Genomic DNA, 15,620 nt, shown 5'->3' on the forward strand with positions numbered 1-15,620 from the left:
TTCTTGTAGTGATTAGACTTGAGCTCTTGGTGGTAGCTTGGATGATTTCCCCCCTCGACTTGTTGTGTATTCTATGCCAAGGTATGGAAATGATTGTTTTGGTTTTGCACTATGATCCTAAATGTCCCTAGGTGATGTTAGCCTAATGTGTGTTACCTGGGTGCTAGGTATGCCATGTCCTTATGATGTGACAAAGTGTTTCCAAGGTTGCTTGAACTTGGTTTTACAAGTTACTTAGTGAATTCGTAAGGCATTTAATTGCTTTTTCCAACAAATTCATTCCAAAACATACAATATTCCAAACACTTGAGACACTTTGAACATATAAGAGTGAGATGTGCAAAATTAAGCTTTCTTTTGTTCGAACAATATGCATCTATGCAATAATTCCTCAAAGCATTACAATCATGTCAAGATAACCTGAGAGGAGTGGATGTATGCATGCGTGGTAGTGGGATTATATGTGAGAATGACTCTGAGGTATAGGAGTAGGGTTTGATGTGTGGGAGTGGCAAGTGGCGCAAGTCCCAGGTAGGTAATACAAGTGCAAAGTATAGACAAGTGGTGCAAGCCTAGGTGGTGCAAGTGCAATTGCTAGGTGAGGTGGTGCAAGATATGAGATGATGCAAACCCTAGGTTGGTGCAAATTCTACGTGAGTGGTGTAGGTCATGAGAGTAGCGCAAGTAATACATACTTAGTGATGCAAGTGGATGGTACAAGTGGTAAGTGTAAGTAGGTAGTGCAAGCCTAGATTATGTAAATGCAAGTTCTAGATGGGTGGTGCAAGTCATGAGGGTAGTGCAAATGGTACAAGTGGGTGGTGCAAGTGGCAAGTGTAGGCTAGTGGTGCAAGTGAGTGGTAAAAGTGGTAATTATAGGCAAGTGGTGCAAGCTTAGGTGGTGTAAACCCTAATTCATAAGAGTGAAAACCCTAAAATGCAAAAGGGGTGCAAGCGGACATCCATGATGAACCGCCTGGCTAGATGGGTTTGCACGTCTACACTTAGCGCGTTGGGGGTCATTATGATACTCACATGGCCATTGACTTATCACTTATTATATTTAGCTTGTTACACCTACCTATAGCTGGCAAAGATATAGCACCAGTCGATTAGTGTAGTATGTTATGCACTGCTTGACTTAGTAGGCCACTTTCCTTTACGTTGTATCTTATCTATACTTTGTGTACATTGTAGTGTGTGTGTGTGGAAGAAGAAGAAGAAATCAGCAAGAAAACGTTTTGGCCTCCATCTCTCTTCTTGTGTTCTTGAGTGAGCTTCCTCTTGTGTATACAGTGTATGTTTGGCACAACAGCTCAAGCAAGTCCCTCCACCACGCGATTCTTGAAAATTCACAGGGAGGCAAACCCTAAAATATAAAGTGGAGTATAAACCCTAACCCTAAAATGGTGCACCGTCCTAGAAAGGTGACCTAAACCTAAACCTAATGTGTGTCTATAAAAGGTTGGGAGGTCTTAGTTGTATTGATCCTTTTGGTGCATCTACGTTGTAGAAGCTTTATCTGTGCAATTATTAAAGCTCTCTATTCTCTTATTCGATTCTATCATCTTGACTTTGTTGTTGAGAGTGAATGAGAGGGAGTGAGTGAGAGGTGTGTTGAGTGAGAACTAAGGGAAGGTGAAGCTCTTCGTCATTCTCTTTCTCTTCTTCTTCTTCTCTACTAGCTTCTCAACTTGTTGGTGTGCTTGGTGGTAGATGCAGAAGAGCAATGACATTGGATCATTTTGATCATGGTCATGGAACCATCTTTGAGGCTTCAAGCTTTTAGACTACAGTGTGAGAAGGTAAGTTAGTGAGTTCATTACACCTCAAAGCTAGTCTTGCATTCTTGCTTTCTTGGGATAGAGATGAGGATGCTTGGTTAGTTAGAGTGGAATGTTGAGAGATAAGGTGAGATATTGTTGCCGAAGTTAGTTGCAGCTTTTGAAACAATAGAAGTTTGTCTAAAGTCCCAATGGTTGGTGTATTTGGCTCAACATTTTCGAGATAGAGAGGAGGATGCTTAGTTAGTTAGAGTGGAGTATTGAGAGACAGGGTGAGAGATTATTGCCAAAGTGAAATGCAGCTTTCTAAATGTGATATTTTCGACCACAAGAAATTAAAAATCATCTTCTCAATTTGCAATTCTCCTCTCTCCCCTACAAAAAATTTAAGACAATGAATGTGTTAGTTATATATACCTTAGAGTTATATATCCTAATACTATAGAATGACTAAAACAAAACAAAGCATGCAAAATATATAAGCTTTTTTTTCGTTTTAAAAAAAACCGACCGATTATAAGCTATATAATAGCTTAATGAACATTGATGAAATCATCATCACGAATATCAGTATCCCCATCATCGCGGATGACAACATCCTCATCATCACAGATGTCAACATCATCGTGTTGTAGACTGGAAGGAAAATACATACCCCCTCACACACACACACACACACACACACACACACACACACACACACACACACACACACACACACACACACACACACACACACAACTATAAATTGAGGGCATGGGGATAACCAGGAAGAATAACAAGGGCAATCCTGATGAGGAAGAGACGCTGATCAAGAAGGAGGAGACTCTATTTCACAATTCCAAGACAAGGAGACTCTACCCACAAGACGAGGAGACATTATTCCATTCAACCCAAGGAGGGGATATTCTAAAGGTCTCTCATCCGCTTCTACTCTAATTCGAGAAGAGAAGACACTGAATAACCCTATTCTATTCTAACAATCTGATAGAAGTCATACCTCTACTCTCTTGAGAGAGAGAGATAGATCATACACATTCTCTTTCTCTTGCTCTATACTAGAGAAATAGCTACTCTTGTTCTTACCCTTACTTGTCAAGGTGAGAGAGAGAGAAGTCTTGCTCTCCACAAAGCAAGAAGAACCATCTGCGAGGCCCACATCATCGAATCCCGCAATAACCATCATCATCATCAAGAGTCTTACACCTTTGCTAGCAGGTATTACTGTTGTGTTCTTCTTCTTCTACAAATCATATTTCCGTCATGGCCCCGAAGAGAAGGAATTCAAAAGTGGAAATCGGGAGTCTCCTTGCTAACGTGAAAGCAACATTGGAGTTGCGAGCACGGGAGTCACTAACGGAGTCACAAGCGCGGATAACAACCCTTTACCAATCGCGATACCATCGGTTTTTCTAAAACTTTCTATCCAAATTCAATAGGAATAAGATAAATCTCCTAAGAAATATTGCGATCTTAGAGCATTCACTTGGGAAATTATTAGAACATCTTATAGCCTAGAAACTATTAGGAAACTATGAAACCTAGAACTCAAGAGAAATCATGAGGATTTTTTCAAGACAAATTTATTAAGAATGAATCTTGACGAAATTAGTCAAGGATATGGTTTTAATCTAGAAGCTTTGATAGAAGATTTTAAAGACTGGAAATATCTCTAAGTTGAAGAAACTAACTTAAGGCCAAGAAACTTGGGTTACAAGAATGTCATCATAAACCTTAAATTGAGAAGTTAGAGACCCCAAAATCTAGATACCCTAGTTAAATTCCAAGGGGAAGAGCTCAGTGTGTGAAATCCAAAGGTTGATTGCTACAAGATTAATTATCACTTGAAAGTTACATGATTGTGTGAAGTCATAACTTCTTGAAGACATCAATCTTATTTGTGATTTTTCTAGATTAGATCCTGATTGAATTAAGTATTGGAACATATAAAAATTGAGGAGCCCTATACCTCCCCCAAGGATAGGTGCCGAATCCCCATACCAAGAGGGGATGTTTTTACTACCGTGGAAGCATGGACCGACTCCGATGGTGAGAGGTCTCCCAGGAAGGATCGCATTAAGTAGGAGATGGATAGGGTGCTAGGGAGGGGGCTCTAGCTAGTAAATCCTTTACACACCGAGGAACTACTTGGTCCCCTGTAGTATGACCTGAGTTCTACTTGGGACACCTAAAAACACTAGCTATAGGTGGATTTGTTCTTGGTGACATCCAAATGCGCTGAATGAGGCAGCACATGAAATTGTAAATTTTCTCCTGTATGGGTAGGAGAATACACATTATGGAATATAATCAATGTATTTGTTTTATTATGATTGTATGTCAGTGAGTAAATTACACAAAAAAACAACTTTGCATAACTGAATTTTTAATTAATGAAGTTGTTTTTATATGTTTCACATAATGTGGTAGGTAATTAGATAACTAAGAAACTTCATAGAGGGAAGCAGGTGGATGGATTCCTGACGAATCGAGTCCTATGGAAGGGTGGTCTCAGTTAGTCAAGAGATTTCCCAAAAAACAAACACTAGGAAGAAACTCTAGGAAGGCCCGCTTCACTGACTTACATAGGGTTTGGTCTTCCTTTGCCGCTTCCTTGTAAGCATACATTTCCTTGTAAAATAAATTGATATGTTTACAAGGAAGCAACAAAGGTCATCCCAGCAGACCGAGTCATAGTTGTTGGTCTCTCTAAACATCGCAACTATGTCAAAGATGGACTTCCAAATCTTCCTTTAAAGTATCGAGTTTTAGATATCCATTCTTCAAAGCCAGATTATTACCCAGTGGATGTATCCGAATGTTATGCTTAGATTTTATTAGGGAAATCATCTCTCCCAAATAACCAACCATCCCAAATAAACCTTGTATTTTTCCCCTACAGAAAAAGAAATTATTTTGTCTATCCATTGTATATGAAATTGGTTGCCATTCTAGCAACTAAGAATTATATATATATATATATATATATATATATATATATATATATATATATATATATATATATATATATATATATATATATACATATATATCCCTAAAGTCTTGTGTAAATTATTTATTTAATAATGATTTTTTTTCCAAGATGATGATGCTTGAAAGAAATTTATAGTGCTTCGTGCTATGTTTACATTTGATATGCACTCTTCGGACTATGGATGGTGAAGATGTTTCATGAATATCTTAGAAAGGATATACAATTTCTTTCCTTCCTACCTTGAGTGACAATGGAGAAAATATGGTACAAACTATTATATTGAGTTAGATCATCTTGATTATCTCCATGTTATCCTGAGACGAGTTCAATGGAATTATTCCTTTGGAAGATTTTGATCCAAATCCCATATTGAAGGATGCCAGATTCCTTGAAATCAATATGTATACGAAAAATTAGCCGAGGTTATAGGATTGCAATCTTAGGCCGAGACCCCCGTCGTAACTACCAATGAGAGGTATATCTGAACCCTCCTTCTAAATACCGAATATTGAATATATATGTTGAAAAACTATCTTACAAGTCAGTAGATATATCTAAAATCCATGGTTAGATTCCTTAAGTTAATTCAGAAAACTCTATCATGATGTAACCTTCTTTGAAAATTTAATATGAAGTATTTCTTTCCTTCTAAAATGATTTCTCTTTTTGAAAAGATACGAGCAAATTGTATGATAGCATTCATAGAGCTGACTAGAGAAAATCTTATGATACCCCAAGAAGTTGTTCCTACCCTTAGATCCAAGAAAAGTTCCTGCTTAAGCAAGTCAAACCACTTGAGTTTGATGGCAAATGAAAAAACGTTGAGGCTGAAGCAGAAATATGGGTCAAGTCCATGGAAGATTATTTTATTGCTACTAGAATTACCCCAATCTAATCAAGCAATGATCGGCAAGTTAAAGCTAATAGGATGAGAAGCTCGAATTTGGTGGAAACAATGGTGTAAAGACCAAGGAATCTTCAAAGCGCCTGTTAGTTGGAATGTATTAAAGGATGCAGTGCGAGGTCGGAATCTCCCGCCAGCATACCGCACGCAAAAGATGAATGAATTCTTTGGTCTAAAGCAACTTAGAATGACAATGGAAGCCTATTACTCGAAGTTTGTAACACTTCTCAAGTATGCACCATCTATGGATATTGTGGAGCAAGTATCCAAGTTTTGCCACGGATTGGATGATCCCTTAAACACATGACTTGAAGCAATGCCTCCATCTGACCTCCAAGATGCATTGATAAGAGCAAGACCGATTGTGCAAGGACTCCAATCCAAGCAAAGAAATAATATGCCTTGGAATAATAAGTTCCAAAATAGAAATATGACTCGAGGCTATGCAAAAAGAGCTCAAGGTCAATTCCAATTTGTTAATAGCAAGAAGGCTAAGACGTCGACGGTGGAGAACTTTATTGGTGGTAATAAGGATTCTTTCAAGTGCTATTATTGTAATGAACCTAGCCACATCTAAAGGCAATGCCCAAAAATCATACAGAACGTAAGCCAAAGCTAGTTCCAGAGTCGGGACAACCACATCTAGAGGAAGAGTTGCTGGCATAACCCTCAAGGAAGTAGAAGATGATGAAGGCGTCACTTTGGAAAGTGACATGGAGAGAGCAAGAGTTCACACCTCTCTCAACAAGAAGAGACCAAATCTACAGTTCTTAGTGATTCAAACACCATCAACCTATAACGGTAAACCCTTTAAAATTTTGATTGATTGTGGAAGTACACATTCATTCATATCACCAAGGTGTGCTAGAAAACTAGGCATAGACACAATGCATGCACATGGGCTGATAGTTGAGTTAGCTGATGGAAAAGAAGTTTTCTCAACACATCAAACAAGCAAGGTGGAGTTTAATCTAGGTGACAATTAGACCAACATGCATTTCAGAGTGATGAACCTCATAACCTATGAGTGCCTATTAGGAATGAATTGGTTAATTCCCAATGACGCTCATGTTCATTGTGAAAAGGGCCAAGCCACATTCTTGAATCTTGTAGGAAAACAAGTGACCACACAAGGAGAAGCAGGGAAACCAAAGATTCAATCAGCGAAAGCTTCTCGAATCGTTAAAGGTTTAAGAAAAGGCTCACATGTATACCTAATCAAATTAAATAATACTGAATAGGATAAAGAAGCCAAAGATGAACCGTCGTGGCTTAGGGAATATGTTGACGTATTTCATGAAGAATTAACTAAACTTCCACCACCACAGAGAGAAGTCGACCATGAAATCAAGCTAGTACCAGGAGTTGCACCAATTTCAAAGCGACCATATGGAATGTCCATTCTTGAAGCCATAGAACTAAAGGAACAACTTAAATAGCTCTTAGATCAGGGATTCATTAGACCCAGTAACTCACCCTAAGGAGGTCTGGTGTTATTTTAGAAGAAGAAGGATGGGACTCTCCGTCTTTGCATTGATTATCGAGGGCTAAATCAGGTAACAATCAAGAATAAGTATCCAATTCCAAGGATCGACAAACTACTTGATCAACTACAAGGAGCGAAGATTTTCTCCAAGATTGATCTCATTTCAAGGTATAACCAGATCAGGATCAAGCAAGAAGATATTCCAAAAACCACTTTTAGCACAAGGTATGATCATTGTGAGTTTACTGTAATGTCATTTGGACTAACAAACATCCCCGCTATCGAGTCACAACTGCAGACAGTTCTTGAGACAATGCGGACTCACAAGCTTTATGCTAAGAAGAATGAGTGTGCATTCTTCAAGAAGCAAATCGAGTATTTAGGGTTTATAGTTTTAGCATAAGGAATTTTACTAGATCCGACCAAGGTCAATGACGTACAAGATTGCTGGGGCCACCTTCAACCACTATAAGTGAAGTTCGTAGCTTTTTGGGTTTAATAGGATGCTATCGGGTCTTTATTATGCCTTGATTGCTGCACCCCTCACCGACCCCCTCAAGAAGCATGTTGCCAGTAAATGGACCCAAGTTGAATAATCTAGCTTTGATAGCTTAGTCACGGCTCCGATCCTCAAACTACCCTATCTTAGCAAAGAATTTGAAGTGGTGACCGATGCGAGCTCTCTTGCTTTGGGATGTGTACTCATGTAGGAAGGACATCCAATAGCATATTCCTCAAGAAAATTGAAGACTCATGAGAGAAATTATGCTACTCATGACCTGGAATTACTTGCAATTATCCACGCCCTTAGGTTATGGAGACATTATTTGCTCAGGAAGAAGTTCTCACCGGTAACCGATCATAAAAGCCTTAAGTGGATCTTCACTCAACCAGATCTAAATATGAGGCAACGTCAGTGGATTGAAGTCTTGAAGGCCCTTCCCTTACCTAATAGGTGGGTAGAGCAGAGTGCCTTTGCAATGGCAACCTCATTGCTTGCAAGATTAGGAGTAAACCAAGGCCTAAGAGCTAATCAATAATCCCTCTTGTAGCTAAGTAGTTAGACAAGTACCAACCAAACAATGACCCATATAGCTTTTTAGAGCAATTCAAGTAGGTCTACAAGGCCAACGGCCTCAGGATCATACCCTGTGCACTCACAAGCTTCTGTTTAGGCTTAGGAGATAAGGGTAGGATGTGGTACACGAGTTTGGACACACCAAAAGAGTGGTCTCCACAGTTTTCACCAATGGGATACACAACGAGGAACTCTACAAGGCCTTGATAGGCAATTTAATCTTGTAGCGAGACACACTAGCTAGGGTCTTTGACAAGGTGATTAGAATGGACGACCAGCTCGAAGAAGAGCTTGACTCAAGAGGAGACAAATGCTACAAACTCTGAGAGATTTTCAATGTCAAGTGAAAGATCAGGCCTAAGTACTCAGGATAAAAAAAAAGGGTATGGACGCAAGTCAGGAGCTACTAGAGAGACGGAGCTAGTCAAATTACAAGAAATGATGAGACGACCAGCACGCCCTCACATCCAATGTCTGTATTGTGGCAAAAACCACATGCCAGCCAAGTGTGAGGACTCGAGGTCCCAACCTTGTGCCACTTGCGGTAGGTTTGGTCATGATACCCTGCATTGCATGCTACCAAGGAGACTTCCATATTCGCAACCATATGGACAGCCTTACCTAGTGAATAGGCCGTAAAATTTTTTTGGGAGGGGAACCCCATTGGATCTCTTGACAGCTAATGATGCCAAACCGGCCATTCCTAGGATGGAGATAAATTCCACAGGTATAACTAGACCATCTGGACCCTACATGACCCATCCATCGACTCCGGTTCCATTATGTGGAGTAGCCAAACGACGAAGAGCCTTATGTGCACCCTTACATGTTGTATGAAAAAGCGGAAAATGAAATCCTTATGGATTACCAACATGTATCAGTGATGGAATTAGGTAGAGGTAGAGACAGAGACTTTGGAGGGCAGACCCAAGAACCAATCTTGTGCTGGACTTGTGGACACCCAGGGCATATATTCTCATGCTGCCTCAAACGGGAGCAGGCTAATCCAGAAATCTTAGATGCTCAAAGTGTGGAATCACTCACCTATTTACAGAATGTTTGAGACAAAGACCACCTTGTAGTGCAGAAAATGAGCCATTTGTACCATTGGGGCTATTTGGATTTGAGACATTTAATGGAGAGGACACACCCATCCCATTGCATGTCATGACCCGCGTGCAGACAAAGTAGGCTGCCTGGACCCATCAACTTAGATGTAGCCTCAATCGGAAAGAAAAGTTATAGCCGAAGGAGAGATAAAGTTGACACAAACGTGATGCTAAAAATAGAGAGTTCGAGAATGCTACCTATCAGAAAAAAGGTGACAGATGCAGAGGCGGAAACGTCAACTCCAAAGACATCCGAGAAGGGGGGTGCAAAGGTTGGGGAGTACCCCAACCCAAAATGCCAACTCAAGGCCATCGAAAAGGTTAAGGAGAGGGTAAAAAAATCCCATGAGCACTTGAAGGATACCGAGCCCATATTGGAAGATGAGATCAATGATGTCTCAAGTGTAAGCATACTAGCCTCGCCTTCAAAACCAAAGTTGAGGGATGCGGCTATACCACAAGTAGTGCCGCTTAAATAGAGTCTACAGGCTATGGGCTAGCAAACCATTCTGGACCATTGGCCAAGAAAAGCAAAGTTAGGAGAGAGGCAAGCAGCTAATGGCCTCCTCACCATGGTAGTGACCACCCTGGTGACTTTAAGCCCCGTATATTTGCTTAGGTAGCATCCGATACTATGGCAAGAGCTGAAGCAGTGGGTTGAAGGACCAATGGAGAAAGGGGAAGCTAATCTACACGATCATGATGTGATAACTCAGATACCCAGTATGACGTTACACTTGGTGCCCAAGTCCTTACACATCAATGCTTTTTGGGAAGGCACTGAAAGGCATGTAGTCTTACCAGTCCTACTAGGCAACACCACGAGGAAGGGAATTGTAGATATAGGAGCAAGTGTTAGTGTGCTGAGCCATGCAATACTCCAGGACTGGGGTAACCCACCTATTGAGAATGCTAGGTTCAACTTCACCCTAGCCAATGGAATGAAAGTGCTGCCATTTGGAATATTAAAGAACTAGCCATTGAAGATTGCAGGTATCCAATGATCGGTTTACTTTATAGTCATGAAGGGAGTGGACTATGACATCATGTTAGGCTGGCCCTGGATGCGCAATAATGTACGTGTCATAGAAGACTCGATTAATGGTATGATCTTCTCAAGCAATCAAATGGAGGTAGTAAAAGTAGAGATGGAAACATGGAAGACCATGCCAATCAACCTGGATGCCATATCCACAATGCTAAAAGGTGATGAGTAGATTAGGAAATCTTACGGGGCACTCACCAAGTACATCCCTTGTCCTGAGGATAAGCAAGATTGGATGCATGTGCTAGCCATGATCGATCTTCCATTCTCGGAGAGTGAGAAGTAAGAGCAAGTCGCTAAGGCAATTGTTGAGCCTAGTGACATGCCCCTAGTTACCAACCTGCATGACGACAGGGAGCTCTCATAGACAATCCAACCCTATCAAGTGCGAGTGGCCACCATCATGGAAATTGAAGATGAAGATGAGGAAATGGTGGCACTTGCATTCCTATGCTTATCAGTGATTGACCAGAAGACACACATCTTTGACACATTCATTGATAAGGGATCTGATTGTGACATCCTTACGCATGATCATTGGACCCTCATTGGTCAACCCAATTGCAACCTACCAACACTAAACTTAATCCATTTGGAGGATGGTCCTACTCACTTCTCAGAAAGTGCAAAATAACTGTCCCTATCGAGACTGAAAGCCTACCTATGATCTTTTATGTGATTCCTAACACTGCAACCACTGGTAAGGAATTGCTGCTAGGACACGCATTCAAGAAACAAGCACACTACAAGGTCAACTATGACTCGCAATGCATTCACCTTGCCATTGGCAATGTTAAGATAGTAACAACTTTTAGCAAGGGCAGCATAGCTCCAACGAAGCCTACAAAGCCACCGATAGAGCAACCCACTACCAAGCCTAAGGAGAGGAATCATGACTGGTCACAACCCAACAAACCTCAATGCCAACAAACCGTAGAAATAAGAACTAAGGCCTAGAAACCACAGCTCAAGTGGATGCCTGAGCATAAAGGCCCACCTCCTAGAAGTAGGCACACACTACCTCTCAATGCCAGAAAAGCGCACCTAAGAGCTAGAATGCCATAGAATAGGCAATACAAATGAAGATGAATGGTCAAGCCATTATGGGTTCCCAAGACCTTGTTGCAAGCGCAGGGCTATTATGAGGGAAATGCCTGGATATGGGTGCCTAAAGCCAAAACTGTCAAGGGCATTACTCAAGTGCCACCCTCAAACCCATCCACATGAGATAGAACACTAGTTAAGGAAGCAAGGTCCTAAGAGACCCTTATACCCAAGCTTGTAGAGCCCAGAGCTACTAAACCCATAGAGCCTAAGATCACTAAGCTACTAGCACTATAGCAAGTCCATCGACCAAAACTGTAGCCAAATCCCATTGACTCAACCACCCCTAAAAATCCTAGTGACCCAACTACTTTTCAAGCTAATTGTAGCACATCCTCTAAGCTACATGCCCCATTGATGGTCCCTAATGATTCCATCACTCCCAAGGACCCACCTGATGATCGGCCACCAGAAGATCCATTGCTTAGCCCATCTTGACCCTACCCACCCCGACAGGTCTTAAACCATCCTACAAATGATGATTAATCCTCATGTTGGATAAAGACCTAGCTGAAAACATAGGAGACAACCTGGTCACCTACATCAAGCACTAATATGCCACTTTCACTCTACTTGCTAAGAGCTATGAGTGCTTAGACTTAGGTCTACTTGACCCATCCTTAGCATTGGAAGTTTGTGTCATGCCATGCACCTAGGAGGAATACAAATTTGCGATGGTAAAAACCCCCGTAGTTGTAGAGGAATTGATCACTGATGCTGAGATATCTTGAGACCAAGCCCTTAAACATTGAGTGATCACCTCCTATAGCAAGAGCAGAGTTACTGCCATGAGCCAAAAGTTGGACAAACTTCGCAAGCTAGCTGATAATGACTCACCCTTCTTACGCAAGTGGTATTCTTCCAGACTCCAATGGGAAGAAGAAGGTTGCTAGATCATGACTAGTGCTGAGTAGTGATGTGCCATTAAGACCTCCGAGTATGATCCCACTTATGTGGCCCCAACCTTCTATAGGGTGTTGACCACCATTTGTGACCGACCCTTATAAGAGCACATCGTGACCCACCCATACTTAGATCAAATTTTGACCGAGGAAGAGTTACACATGGCTAGCATGATCGACTCCGATGACTTCCTCATGGATGTTCTCACCTACCTCACTCAAGTAGGCATCTGTCCTTTCGACATGGACCGCTATGCTAATCTCAAATACAATCCAAACTTCTATGATTGGCTTTTGCAAAAGTGAAACACTACAAGCCAATGCTGAATGCCCTTGACCCCTCCCCTTGAACCCTCAAACCTTAATGCTAGGAAGGATTCTGGGGCAAGGTGGAATCAAACATGCGAACAATTAAGGTGAATGAAACAAACGAATGAAGCCTCCATCAGTGACCAAGAGCGGAAGAGAGTGGATAAAAATCAACTCGTGACTGATGAAAAGTCATATAATTTTTGAAATGAGTAGGTTGCTTAAAGAAAAAGATGCTCTTCTTGTAATTAATCATGCTAATTTTCCTTAGAAAGCATAATTAATTCATGCTCATCTTTCTGCAACAAATTACCTTGAGGACACTAATGGTGAACTATGGCATTATGACAGGTACCCACTATGGTAGGCCAAGATACAAGCAACAAACTCCCATTATCAGAAGAGGAGCAGGTGAAGTGTGGCCTCTTGTTGGAGACAAGGGCTTGTAATCAATTCAAATTTAGGTATATCCTAAATCTAGAAGACATAGTCGTGGAAGAACCATCCATCCAGCAAAACTGGTGAAGCAATGTAAGCTTTAGAAGTACATAGAGGCATTCTGACTATGAGAAGTGTGCTGAGTTCCTTTGGTTCTTCAATAGAAACTGGGGCAATGTCACAATACACTTGGAAAATGAAGCCCACCAAGTAGAAATTGAGATGAGCCTTGAGCTGGTACAAAAAGCATTGGGACTACCAAGCAAAGTGGAGGGACAACCAAAATGAGATGTGTACGACATGCTAGGGATGGACAAAGTGATAGTAAATACCAATGAAGGCATCGGCCTAGCTGACATCCTCGATCACAAGGTTCAAAAGTAGGCCAAAATGGTGTATGCTCTATTCTCAAGTCAACAATATAATGCATTGATGAACAAAATCAATGTACCAATTCTAGAGAGCATTGTTGCTTCGTTCGACGAGGTAAACCTCAATGGCTTCATGAGGAAGATGATAGAGACGTCGACAAAAGCATTAGCCATCGATGAAAGACCTGTGGGGGGAGAGTCCTCGACTCCAAAGACAAGAAATCATCATCCTCAAAGGCCTCCACCATTGGCTTTGAAGGAATCTTGACAACCATCATAAGAGAAGCACTACGAAAAGCACAGGACAACGAGGTAGTTGGTGAGAAGCCAGACAGGTCCCCTCCACACCAAGGATAGGAGTAGTCCAGTGAAAGGACCGTGAGTAAGGACATATGAGAGCAGGAAGCACAATCTAGCCAAGGAAGGGCCAAGAAGTCAATGAAAGAGACTCTACATAAGAAGGCCAAAGAAAAGTGGGTGAAGAAGGAGAAAATAGATCTACACAAAGCACAAAGTGAGTCCAAAAGCACGAAAGAACGATGAAAGAAAGAAGAAAGGGACAAGGGAAAGAGAATAAAAGAGGAATCTAGAAGAGTTGAGGACGAGAGAAAGAAAAGAGCTGAGGAGGAAGAGGTGGAGCTCAAGAAGGAGGAAGAAGACATAGCTCTTACTATCCACCTCTCAGTGGAGCAACCTTCAAGACTCTGTGTTGAGAATAGCAAATGATGTATGCCCATAGAGGCTGAATGTGTGCCCAAAAGAGGCTTGCCCATAAGTGGCTTTGTATGAGAGATATGACAAAGATGTATGCTCTAGAAGCTCTAAGAAGAGATGTCCAAAATCCCATATGCACAGTGAGGTACAGTGGTACTATCCAAAAAGCTATAAAGGCATGTACTTGACACTCATTTCAATGGAATGGTACTTTCACTTTGAGTCACTCAAGATTGTGTTTATGAGTCCAAGTTAATCTATCTTGGAACCTAATTCACTTGAGTTACAATCTCTTCTATCTATCATGTATCGTGTGTTTGATTTGCGTCCACCATAGCTAATTAGCTCTAGATCCGTATTTCTCAACATGGTATCAGAGCCATGGCTGAGCTAGGTAGCTACTGGTGTGTTTTCTTCTTCCTTGTAAGCTCTCAGCCGCATGATAGATGGCCCCTGCTGCAGTGGATCAATCCGGCCATGAATTAGTGTGCGTTACAGGAGCATCTGGTCATTTGGGGACCTGGTTAGTGAAGCGCCTTCTGGAGAGAGGCTACAGGGTACGCGCCACAGTCAGGAATCCAGATGACCTCCAGAAGACATCGATACTGCGTGAGCTTCCTGGGGCTAACGAGAGGCTGCAGATAATGACAGGGCAGCTGCTGGAAGAGAATGTATTTGATGAGGCCGTGTCTGGGTGCGATGGAGTGTTCCATTGCGCGAGCCCCACAGAATTCTCCTTCGAGGACCCCTACAGAGATTGCATCGAGCCGGCTGTGCAGGGGACCGTAAGCATCCTCAAGTCATGCTCCAAGGCTCCCACCATCAAGCGCATCGTCTTCACCTCGTCGGCAGCTGCAGTCAGATTCACTCAACTAGAAGACATCCCAGAGCAACGCATCAATGAGGACTGTTGGACGGACGTCGAGATGTGTCTCAGGGAGAAGCCTCATGGATGGCCCTACTTCGTGTCGAAGACCTTGTCTGAGAAGAAGGCCTTCGAGCTGGCGGAGGAGTACAATCTAGATCTGGTCACCATTATTCACACTGTCCTTTGCCTCAAACTGATTTATGTAATCACCTTAAGAAGATGTGTGATTTTGAAAGAAGATCCAACGTCAATGTAATGTCAAGCCATATAGCCATTAAGCCAAATGTCAAAACTCCATGTATCCAAGGCCATGATGTGCTATCAAGCCATGTATCCCAACAAGCCCAAGAGATATTCAAAGAGATATGTATCCATCTTAAATGCCTAAAACACTACAATACACATGATAAGCCAAAAACCTGTCCTATGTATTTCAAAACCTATGTAATGGATCACCAAGTCATGTATGTCAAAAAGAATCTACCATGTCAAAGCAATGTATCAGATTATATC

General features: G+C 41.6%; 1 pseudogene; it reads left to right on the forward strand.

Moving 5' to 3' along the window:
* Positions 1 to 14,685: 14,685 nt before the first annotated feature.
* LOC148029171 (putative anthocyanidin reductase pseudogene) lies at positions 14,686 to 15,363 on the forward strand (annotated as a pseudogene).
* The last annotated feature ends 257 nt before the right edge of the window (positions 15,364 to 15,620 follow it).

Source organism: Lygodium microphyllum, chromosome 11, assembly GCF_053477565.2.
Source record: "Lygodium microphyllum isolate KBCC chromosome 11, Lygodium_microphyllum_v1.1.10, whole genome shotgun sequence".
Taxonomy (NCBI): domain Eukaryota; kingdom Viridiplantae; phylum Streptophyta; class Polypodiopsida; order Schizaeales; family Lygodiaceae; genus Lygodium; species Lygodium microphyllum.